General features: G+C 27.1%; 1 long non-coding RNA gene across 5 annotated transcripts; it reads right to left on the bottom strand.

Annotated features, from left to right (window-relative positions):
• Positions 1-7,117: 7,117 nt before the first annotated feature.
• On the bottom strand, positions 7,118-9,895 carry LOC138337273 (uncharacterized). Of its 5 annotated transcripts, none has more exons than XR_011210856.1 (4): positions 9,730-9,895; positions 8,063-8,391; positions 7,853-7,935; positions 7,118-7,455 (listed from the first exon to the last, which is right to left on the bottom strand). It is a non-coding gene; the product is annotated as an uncharacterized lncRNA (long non-coding RNA). The 5 variants fall into 5 exon arrangements; XR_011210859.1 differs by having other exon boundaries at positions 8,063-8,273; XR_011210858.1 differs by lacking the exon at positions 9,730-9,895 and adding an exon at positions 8,481-9,165.
• Between the last annotated feature and the right edge of the window lie 939 nt (positions 9,896-10,834).

Here is a 10,834-nt window from a genome sequence, read left to right as displayed (position 1 = left end):
TGGTACTTAACATTCGAGTAATTCCTTCAAGTCAAATTAAAGGGACTTTATTCGAAGATATATATTTCAAAAAATATTTCTTGAAGTTCTTTTTGTTTTCATTATTACAAAAATAATTTTTTATTTTTACTTTTCACTTTTAACATATCAAGAAATTTATTTTTCTATTTTACCCCTCAACATTAACTATTCATTTTCCAAATCATTTTCAAGACCTAAAATTATTAATTGATTAATTCAGTACTGTGATAAAATACTTATATTAATCATATTTTCTTAAGAGAAGTGTAAAATTCAAAGAGAACAAGTAAAGATGAACGAGTATAATGGTTGATAACAAAATAATATTGATTTTTTTAAAAAATAAATGATATGAAAGGGAAAAAAAAACATGGATAAACAAACCTAATGATACAAAGATGAATAACAAGCACAAAAGGAGGAGAGGAACTTGTGATCCAACCATCTCTTCTTGCTCTAACTTCTATTAATTGATGATACTCTTCATATTTTTATAGTGGAAAAACATATATTATGATGTTAAATAAATTAGGGAATGAAGAGGCATTGTCCATTTAATGATACTTCCAAGAATATTTATATGGAAGTTCCCTTCATAATTTTCAATTTGTATAGTACTTAGACATTTTTGTTCTTTTCGTTTGTCCATGGTACAAAATGGTCGGAAGGTACATAATTGATTTCTCTATTAAGTGTGTATTTGGTACGAACGATAATATTTTCCATGAATTTTTTTTTTATAGAAAACACGTTTTAACTTATTTTATTATGTTTAGTTGGTGAATAAAAAATATTTTTTACATTTGACTTGCGACTAGAAAATACTTTAGAAAAATATTTTCTGATCCGAAAATTCAAATACCTATATCTATAGTGCCAAAGCCATGCTTGACTATTCAAATTTGTTAAAAAATACTAAAAATTAGTAGATTCAATATTTTGCATATTAAACGGAAAAAACTTATTTGCAGTCATTTAGCAAATAACTAAGCCATAAAAAAATTTTAAACTGTCACATGTTTCTAGTTTGGAAATAACAATCATATACCCTTTGAAACTATAAAATGGAAATAACAATCATATACCCTTTGAAACTATAAAATGGAAATAACAATCATATACCCTTAAAACTATAAAACAAGAAACTAACTATTAACACGTGACATTTTGGGTTGTTACAAGTTAGTTAGATTAGTTGGGTTGTTACAAGTTAGTTACATTAGTAGCTAATGGTCCAGTTGTATCAAAATTAGTTAGAAAGTCATTTCAGCATTTTTTCCATTTTGTATATATAGTGTATTCATAACTCTTTGAGGAACAGATCAATACAATTTACATTTTCCAAAATAGTCTTCTCTGCATTTCTTCATATCTCCATTGATGAATAGCTTGAACTAAGTTTAGCTCATATTTTCTCACTAACCTAATTAATTACATCTAAAAAAGTTTTCCTCCATTAAAACACTCATAAAGTTTGAACTCAAATTTAATTACGAATTAGTTTAGCCTCAATTATCTTGATGACTATACTTTGTACATATGAATATTTGACAATGTTGAGAATTTCATGATCGGATGACAATCTCATAAGTGTGTTATATAACTCAAAAAGATATACAAGATTATTAAAAAAAAAATTAAAAATAATAGAACTTTAATTTATTTAAAATGTATATATGAAATTTCAATTATATTTTAAAAGGTAGTTGTATCTCGTCCCAAATAATCTATGAATGGACAGTAAGGAAAAAATGGACAAAAACATAAAGGTGAACGTAACATAAATGGGCATTAATTACGAAAAAGCTTTAAAATATGGACAAGAACACAAATCTAAACAAACATCAATTGAACAAAATGTTGATTGAGTTATTGTTGACTTTTTCTTTTCATATTAACTTTAAAATCAAATAATATATCAGCAAATATTTTTCCTATTTCAATTAAAAAATTATTAAGAAATAAAAATATTCTTTACTTTTATAAAAAAATTATAGTCATTTTCAAATAAAAATTAATGACGGGGTTATTATAACCTTACAAATATGAACTATATGAACTATAAATTATCAGCTTAAAAGTATATGGGCTAATTATATTTTATTGATAAAAAGAGATTAAGAAAGAAAAAAAATATATCACCTTCCACTTTATTATATTAGTTAAAAAAAAACAAAAAAAAAGTAATTTTTTTAAAAAAAATATATATATATATTTTATTAAAAAATAATGTGTTTTTTAGAAAGAAATAATATGTTTATTAGAAAAAGGATATTTTTTATCCAAAAATAAAAGGAAAATTGCGGAGAATGGCAAATTAAGAAAGGTAATTAAATTAAATAAAGGGAAAATTTTATATATAGTAAAAAAAAAATTGACAATTGTAGGCTATAGCAAAGTATTCAAAATTACGTTCCGTAGCAAATTAAGGTGACTTTGTGTATAAACAGTTAAGTTATATCTTCCTTTTATATAATTCAATTTTTTTTTTAAATATAGGCGGCAGATAAATAAGGAAAAGATCCCATAATTCACGCGAACTCAGTTTTAGTTTCATTCTCTCTTCTTCTCCTTCACTCATAATAGCTTCATTATAGGCAAAAAATTGATCAAGCTATTGAAGTAGATAAATTATACACTTATACACACAATTGTATAATAGGGCAGTAAATTAGGCAATATAAGATATGAATATAAAGCAGATAATTTGCTACGGGTGACTTTGTGTATAAACATTTAAGTTATATCTTCCTTTTATACAATTCAATTTTTTTTAAAAATATAGGCGGCAGATAAATAAGGAAAAGATCTCATAATTCACGCGAACTCAGTTTTAGTTTCATTCTCTCTTCTTCTCCTTCACTCATAATAGCTTCATTATAGACAATTCAAAAAATTGATCAAGCTATTGAAGTAGATAAATTATACACTTATACACACAATTGTATAATAGGGCAGTAAATTAGGCAATATAAGATAAGAATATAAAGCAGATAATTTGCTACGGGTGACTTTGTGTATAAACAGTTAAGTTATATCTTCCTTTTATACAATTCAATTTTTTTTTTAAAATATAGGCGGCAGATAAATAAGGAAAAGATCCCATAATTCACGCGAACTCAGTTTTAGTTTCATTCTCTCTTCTTCTCCGTCACTCATAATAGCTTCATTATAGACAATTCAAAAAATTGATCAAGCTATTGAAGTAGATAAATTACACTTATACACACAATTGTATAATAGGGCAGTAAATTAGGCAATATAAGATATGAATATAAAGCAGATAATAAGATATTATACATTTATACAAGAACAATTGTACAAGTACAGAAACAGATACAAGAATTTATTATACATTTATACAAATAGTATTGTATAAGGCATGAATCAACAAAAACACAAAAACATATACTAATATAGGTTATACATTTATACAACTACAATTGTATAAGCACATAAACATATACAAGAATTTATTATACATTTTATACAAACAGTATTATAAGGCATTAATCAACAGAAACACAAAAATATATACTAATATAGATTATACATTTATACAATTACAATTGTATAAGACATAAATCAACACAAAAACAAAACATATAATATAAAATCTAAAGATATACATGAACAAAGATTATATAGATACCTTATGATGCTCGATTGACCCAGAACCAACAACTTCATTTTTCAGCTTTATGTTTCCTTTTCTTACTTGACCCAGTAACAACATTGACATGATTTTTCACACCTCCATCAACAAATCTACTTGGGTCATCATTGAATTTGGATCTAATCTCTTGAACGGTAGTAGATTTAGACAATGAACCTGAAATCTCTCCAAATTCCTGAGTTAGATACAATGAAAATGATGGGTGTTCAACATCAATTTCAACATGCAATGGTATACCTCTTGTGAATCTTTTCAATGGAGATTGGGCATCCATTGATTGAAACCAAAATTCTGAAGGAATTAACAAGTGAAGTGAAAAGGTAGTTTTAAGAAATTCAAAAAAATGAACAAAAATTGATAATGTAAGATGAGTTTTAGGTGGTACCTTGAAATTTTTGAAATGGTTTGAAAAAACACAATGACGAGCGTGATAGATGAAGCTGGTAGTTTGAAATTGCAATTATGGATAAAATTGTGGATAAATTGAAGGAAGAAGAAGAAATTGTATAAAAAGCGCAGAAAGAGGGAAAAAGAGGATTTTATTTTGGGGAATTTTTTTCTTATACAAAATGGTGGGACCTGGTATAGCAAACTTACAGAGAGTTTGTCCTTTAAAGAAAATAACTAAAAGGGGATTTATTTGATTTAATTATCTTCCTTAGTTTGTCATTCTTCACAATTTTCCCTTAAATAAACCCCCTTTCAGTTATTCCCTTTAAAGAGCAAATTCTCCGTAAGCTTGCTATACCAAGTCCCACCGTTTTGTATAAAAAACTTTTCCCAAAACAAAACCCTCTTCTTTTCTCTTTCCACGCTTTTTATACAATTTTTTCTTCTTCCTTCATTTTCTCCACAATTGCAATTTCATACACGCACGTCATTGCAGTTTTTCAAACTATTTCAAAAATTTTAAGGTACCGCCTAAAACTCATCTCGCATTGTCAATTTTTGTTCATTTTTTTTGTATTTCTCAAAACTACTTTTTCACTTCACTTGTTAATCCCTTCAGAATTTTGGTTCAATCAATGGTGCCCATTCTCCATCAAAGAGATTCACAAGAGGTATACCATTGCATGTTGAAAATAATGTTGAACACCCATCGTTTTCATTGGGTCTAACTCAGAAATTTGGGGAGATTTCAGGTTCATTGTCTAGATCTACTACCATGCAAGAGATTAGATCCAAATTTCATAATGACCCAAGTAAATTTGTTGATGGAGGTGTGAAGAATCTTGTTGATGTTGTTACTGGGTCAAGTAAGAAAAGGAAACATAAAGTTGATGTTTATACCGTTCATAATGATAAAAATGAAGTTGTTGCATCTGGGTCAATCGAGCATCATAAGGTATCTGTATAATCATTGTTCATATATATGTTTAGATTTTATATTATATGTTTTGTTTTTATGTTGATTCATGTCTTATACAATTGTGATTGTATAAATGTATAATCTATATTAGCATATGTTTTTGTGTTTCTGTTGATTCATGCCTTTTACAATTCCGTTTGTATAAATGTATAATAAATTCTTGTATCTGTTTCTGTGCTTATACAATTGTTCTTGTATAAATGTATAACATCTTAATATTTGCTTTCTATTCATATCTTATACGGTCTAATTTATTGCCTCATTATACAATTGTATGTTCAAGTGTATAATTTATCTATATTTGTGTCTTAATTTTAATATCATTTTTAGTAAAATTGTATATGCATTTTTTTCAGGCAGTTAAGTTTTTAGAAAGAGAACCAACACGAATTTCGCATATGCAGTGTTACACAAATATCGAAGTACTGAATGTCTTAGCTTCAAAGCTTACCAAATCACAGTACAGACACCAGAAAGGCCAGTCAGGATTCATAGGGATGTCGATAATAGTGAAATGATCACAATTGATTAGAACCATAGTACTAAATTTCTGTATTTTTGAATATGCAAATGACATAACAACCTTTAATATTGTGAACTTCTATGTTTTTATATTGTAATAGACTCGTTTGATCAATTAAGTCTTTCACTTCGTTATTTTTGTTAACACTTAAATACTTATACAAACTACATTATACAATTTATATTTATACATTAACTGTATAAACCTATGTGTATATTTTACTTTCTGTATTTTTTTATACAAAATGAGGATTATACATTTTTCAATAAAACATAAATCTACCAATTGCTTAAATGTAGAAATATATGAGTACTCTTTATATTTTGAGTATATAAATATAACATTATTAGGATTATACAATTGTTCATAAATTTCAAATATACAAACAAGCTGATACAATTTATATTTATACACTAACAGTATAAATCTAAGATTACATTTATGTTGGATATATACATATACATTTCTAGGCTTATAAGATAGTTTATAATGTATACATATACATTCAACTTAAACAACAACATATAATTATACATTAACTGTATAAATCTCGACAGTTTATACAATTGTTAATTCATTATGAACTGTATAAGTATACAGTTAAGTATCTGTAAAATTTATACAAATTATAAAGTATAAATATATATTCAGCTTAACCAACAACTTATACAATTATGTATTTCCAAGCTTATGAACTGTAAAACTTATACAATTGTATATAAATGTTCAATTGAACTTATATGTAAAGTACTGCATATGATTTACACTATAGACACAAACTATAATTTATAATAATAGCATGAACACAAAATAAATAACAATAATTAGCACAATTATAGGACAAAAAAACTTTATTCCATATTCAACATACTAACTCATACAGTTTAAACACATAACTACTTCAAAATAAAACTCAATTGTATATCAAATCAAATTTTACAATTCAATATAATCGTAAAAGCTTATTAAACTTCTTGAGGTCTATGTCTACATGAACGCCTATTATGACCTGCAAATTCACATGTGCTACACATATGCTTCTCTTTTAGTCCAAGCAATTCACGTTTAGTTTTTGAACGTGATTTATTTTTAGGCCTTCCTAGAGGTCTTTCGAATTTTGGAGGTCGGACTTCATCATACATTATGGATTCAGGTATATTACCAATTCTGATAAGGAAGGCAATGGATAAATTGGTATCTCATAAATCTTTAAAACCGCTTTTGATTTATACAAATATCCATCGGCTACTAGATTTTTCCACTTTAGTACAACCCAAGCATGTTCACAAGGAATTTCTTTATAATGAAACTTCCCACAGCTGCATGTTTTATTCTTTAAACAGACCATAAAACTCCTACCATCATCAGTCATATTGTATATATATTCAGTTGACGTCACAACCTATTTCACACAAATAGATTAATGTATATGTATAAGTCTATACAATTGTGTGTGTATGTGTGTGTATATATATATATATATATATATATATATATATATATATATATATATATATATATATGTATGTATAATATTTGTGTGCATAACTCATTAATTAATAATATATATACATAAAACATATCCCCATGGTGTGCTCATTGCTTCATATTCGATTAGTGAATTCTGAGCTTTTTCAATCAACGGAGTAAATGTTCAAGCTGCCTCGTGTTTGTTGTCATGATTCCATCTCCCAAACATCAGTCTGACCTCTTCTAGAAAATTAAATATTGGTAATTCCCTTGCAGACACTAATGCAACATTTATACTCTCTGAAATGTTAGATGTCATAGCCCATCCCCGATGTGTTTCTGCATGACACCGTGATCACTTATCATATCCAGCTAGCTCCAAATAGTCTTTAACACCTACATCAATTTTTTCTATAGTATCCATCAGCATATCAAACTCAACTTTGTTGTAAGTCTTTGCCATTGTATAAAACACATTACTTAGTTCCCTGTAGGCTTCCTAAATTTCTTCTCTATATTATCCCACAAGTGCCACATACAAGCATAATGTAACACATTTCTAAACACTTAAGTCAATGCCTTTATAATACTTTCATTTTTATCTGAAACTACACACATATTAATCCTTTCACCATAAGTCTCCCTTAGTTGTTAGAAAAGTCAAGACCAAGCTGCATCATTTTTCGAATCAATGATACCATATGCTAGTGAAAAAATGTGTCCTACATTTTAATTTTACATACACGTTGACATTTCGATAAAAAATTTATATTCAAAAATCAATGAATCATACCTGCTCCGTCCGTTGTACTTGCAGCAAAAAATGTTTCATTATACGGTCCTCTTAAGTGACTTCCATCCACAACCATTACAGGCCTGCAACGTTCAAAGCCTTGTATAAACTATTCAATGCAACAAAAACATACAAGAACTCATTTTTATTTGTTTTCTTTAGAGCCTGAATATGTAATATTCATCATATACAAATATGCTGGAAGTTTACCGTAAGATGCAGCTACGGTGCCCCTCAATAAAACTAGAGCCTTTTTTTAAGCCCTCCAAGCCAACGAGTAATTTACATCAACTCCCAAATATATCTTTACATCACTGCAAATACCAAAAGGTGTATATTTTCTCTTGTGATCAACAAGTTTGGGTTTAACGACCCCTCCAATCAGCATGTTTGTGGTATGTTTTTGTGAATACACTTTATCCTTCAAAGGACAAGTATGATATGTATTAAATGCTCTTATTCTAAACATACCAGACTTGTTTACATTAAATGCTTTCATTAACCATTCACATTCATCAAAAATACACTCCAGCGTATAACTACATCAGCAAAAACAACACAACACATCAATATACAAATAATTAAAACAACTTATACAATTACATTTTTGTATGTATAAAGCAGGTACCTGATTGCGTTCGACCTCACTGTTCTATATTGAAATCTTTTTTTAATTGAATATTTTTTCATCACAGATTTCAATGTGGCTTTGGTCTTATATACTTGGTCTACCTTCACGTACTTATTACAAGGATCTGAAATGACTCCATCACAGCTCCCCGACCCCAAAATACAAAGCGACTCTACCGACTCACCAATAGTCTGCTACCTATTATCAAATTCATCATTTTCATTGTTGCTAATAGATGTAACTATACCACTCTCCTGATTTGAACCTCCACACAGTTCATTGGTACGAATTATACTGTCTAGTTTGCTTATACACAGTGAATACTTGTTGAACTCATTTCCAGCCTTTTTAAGCATAATATAAACTCTAACACCCATGTCGTTGTGAATCAACAAGAGTGTCTTGCTTTCTTCAATCTCGTACTCAATTTTGAGTTTATTCACATTCGTATCAATTTCTAGTTGCATTGCAATGACATTATATAACTTATTATACGATGAACTTTCTTTAAAAATCATCCCCTCAATTGTATAATAAACGTAACAATTGTCATTGTCCCGTCTACCAGAATGCATAATCAAATTAACCAATGAAGCCATTTTCAGAATTTGTGTGTAAAAAATTAAATTATATACATATACATTTGTAAGCTAAAGAAATGCAGCAACAAATATAACATGTACTTGTACATATTATACCAACTTCAGTTTTTAACTTATACACATTTTGTAAAATACAAAAAATTCTCTGTATACACAAAATTATAGCTTAATAGAAAAATACAATTCAACATATATAAATATAACAAATAAATTCGTATATATATACATATATATATATATATATATATATATATATATATATGTATACGAACAAACAAACAACAATCTAATGCACTTATACACTTATACATATTATGAAAATTCAAAAAACAAAATGAAGATGTACTGTATAAAACGAAAACATAATAGTTTCATACCTCAAATCAGATCACATATACAGTTCCAAATACAAACAATAGTATGGTTGCAACGAATCTCAAATCAGTAAATCAAAATTAACAACAAGTTTTATCACATATTTTTCTCTATTTCATATTAACTAATCAAATCAATTAGGGACAAATATTACATCTCAATATACACTCGATTGATTTGATGACAGTCAAAAACGAAATCTGAATTTTAAACACCATTGTCGGCAAAATCAAAAACAAAATCAGAGTATGTTTTCGTCATGAAATTACCTCTTATTTCTATCTCTTAAAATAAATTTATCTCGCTTGTTTGATTAATACCTTCAATAGCTTCATCAATATTTAGAATTGTCTACAATGGAGCTATTTCAAGTGAAGGAGAAGAAGACAGAATGAAACTGAAAATGAATTCGCGTGAATTATGAGATCTTTTCCTTATTTATCTGCTGCCTATTTATTTATTTTTTTAAAAAAATTGAATTGTATAAAAGGAAGATATATGCTTAACTGTTATACACAAAAAGACACCCATAGCAAATTTTAATTTGCTATGGAACACAATTTTGAATAATTTGTTATAGCTTAAAATTATCAATTTTTTATTTGCTATATATAAAATTTGCCCAAAATAAAACATAGAAATAATTTTGAATCAAAATATTAACAGCATAATATTTTTGAACCAAATTATTAATAAAAAATATTATTATTATACAATTTAAAGACACTTTAAACCTTTTTATATGCCCTTAAATTTATATTCTCCGTCTTTTTTTTCTCCTTTATAATACAAACAATTTTAAATATATGTTGACATAAACAATTCAAGATAGTCAAAGTCTACAGCTACATGTACCATTTTTCTAAACTACCATCACCAAATTTATCAATAAGGACTTGGTTTTCCTTGTTGAAATAATAAATAATATGTAGCAGTCAAAAAGAAGATTTACATCGATTTGTTTGCCACGCAAAAAGAACACATTATATAGTACGGTGAAAGAAGTTATTTTTTTTAATCAAAAATTTTAAATTCGAGTTTTGAATATGAAATTTTTTGATTGAGAATTCTCCCAAATAAAGCCTCACACGGTGAAAATTCAATTGAGAATAGACAAATTCTAGTATCAAATACTGAATAATAATAATAATAATAATAATAATAATAATAATAATAATAATAATAATAATAATAATAATAATAATAATAATAATAATAATAATTAAATAAAAGACATATGACCCAACCAAATTTAAGTAAACGCCATTTAATTAACTTATCTTATTTTCTACTATGGATAATGTTGTATTGACTTACACAATGGCGTGGGTTCTATATATAATAAATAAAATTAAAATAGATTTTATAAAATGG

The sequence above is a fragment of the Solanum lycopersicum genome, chromosome 7, assembly GCF_036512215.1.
Source record: "Solanum lycopersicum chromosome 7, SLM_r2.1".
In the NCBI taxonomy this organism is placed as follows: domain Eukaryota; kingdom Viridiplantae; phylum Streptophyta; class Magnoliopsida; order Solanales; family Solanaceae; genus Solanum; species Solanum lycopersicum.
Note: the sequence above shows the minus strand (reverse complement) of the source record. Positions and strands in the feature narration are given on the sequence as shown.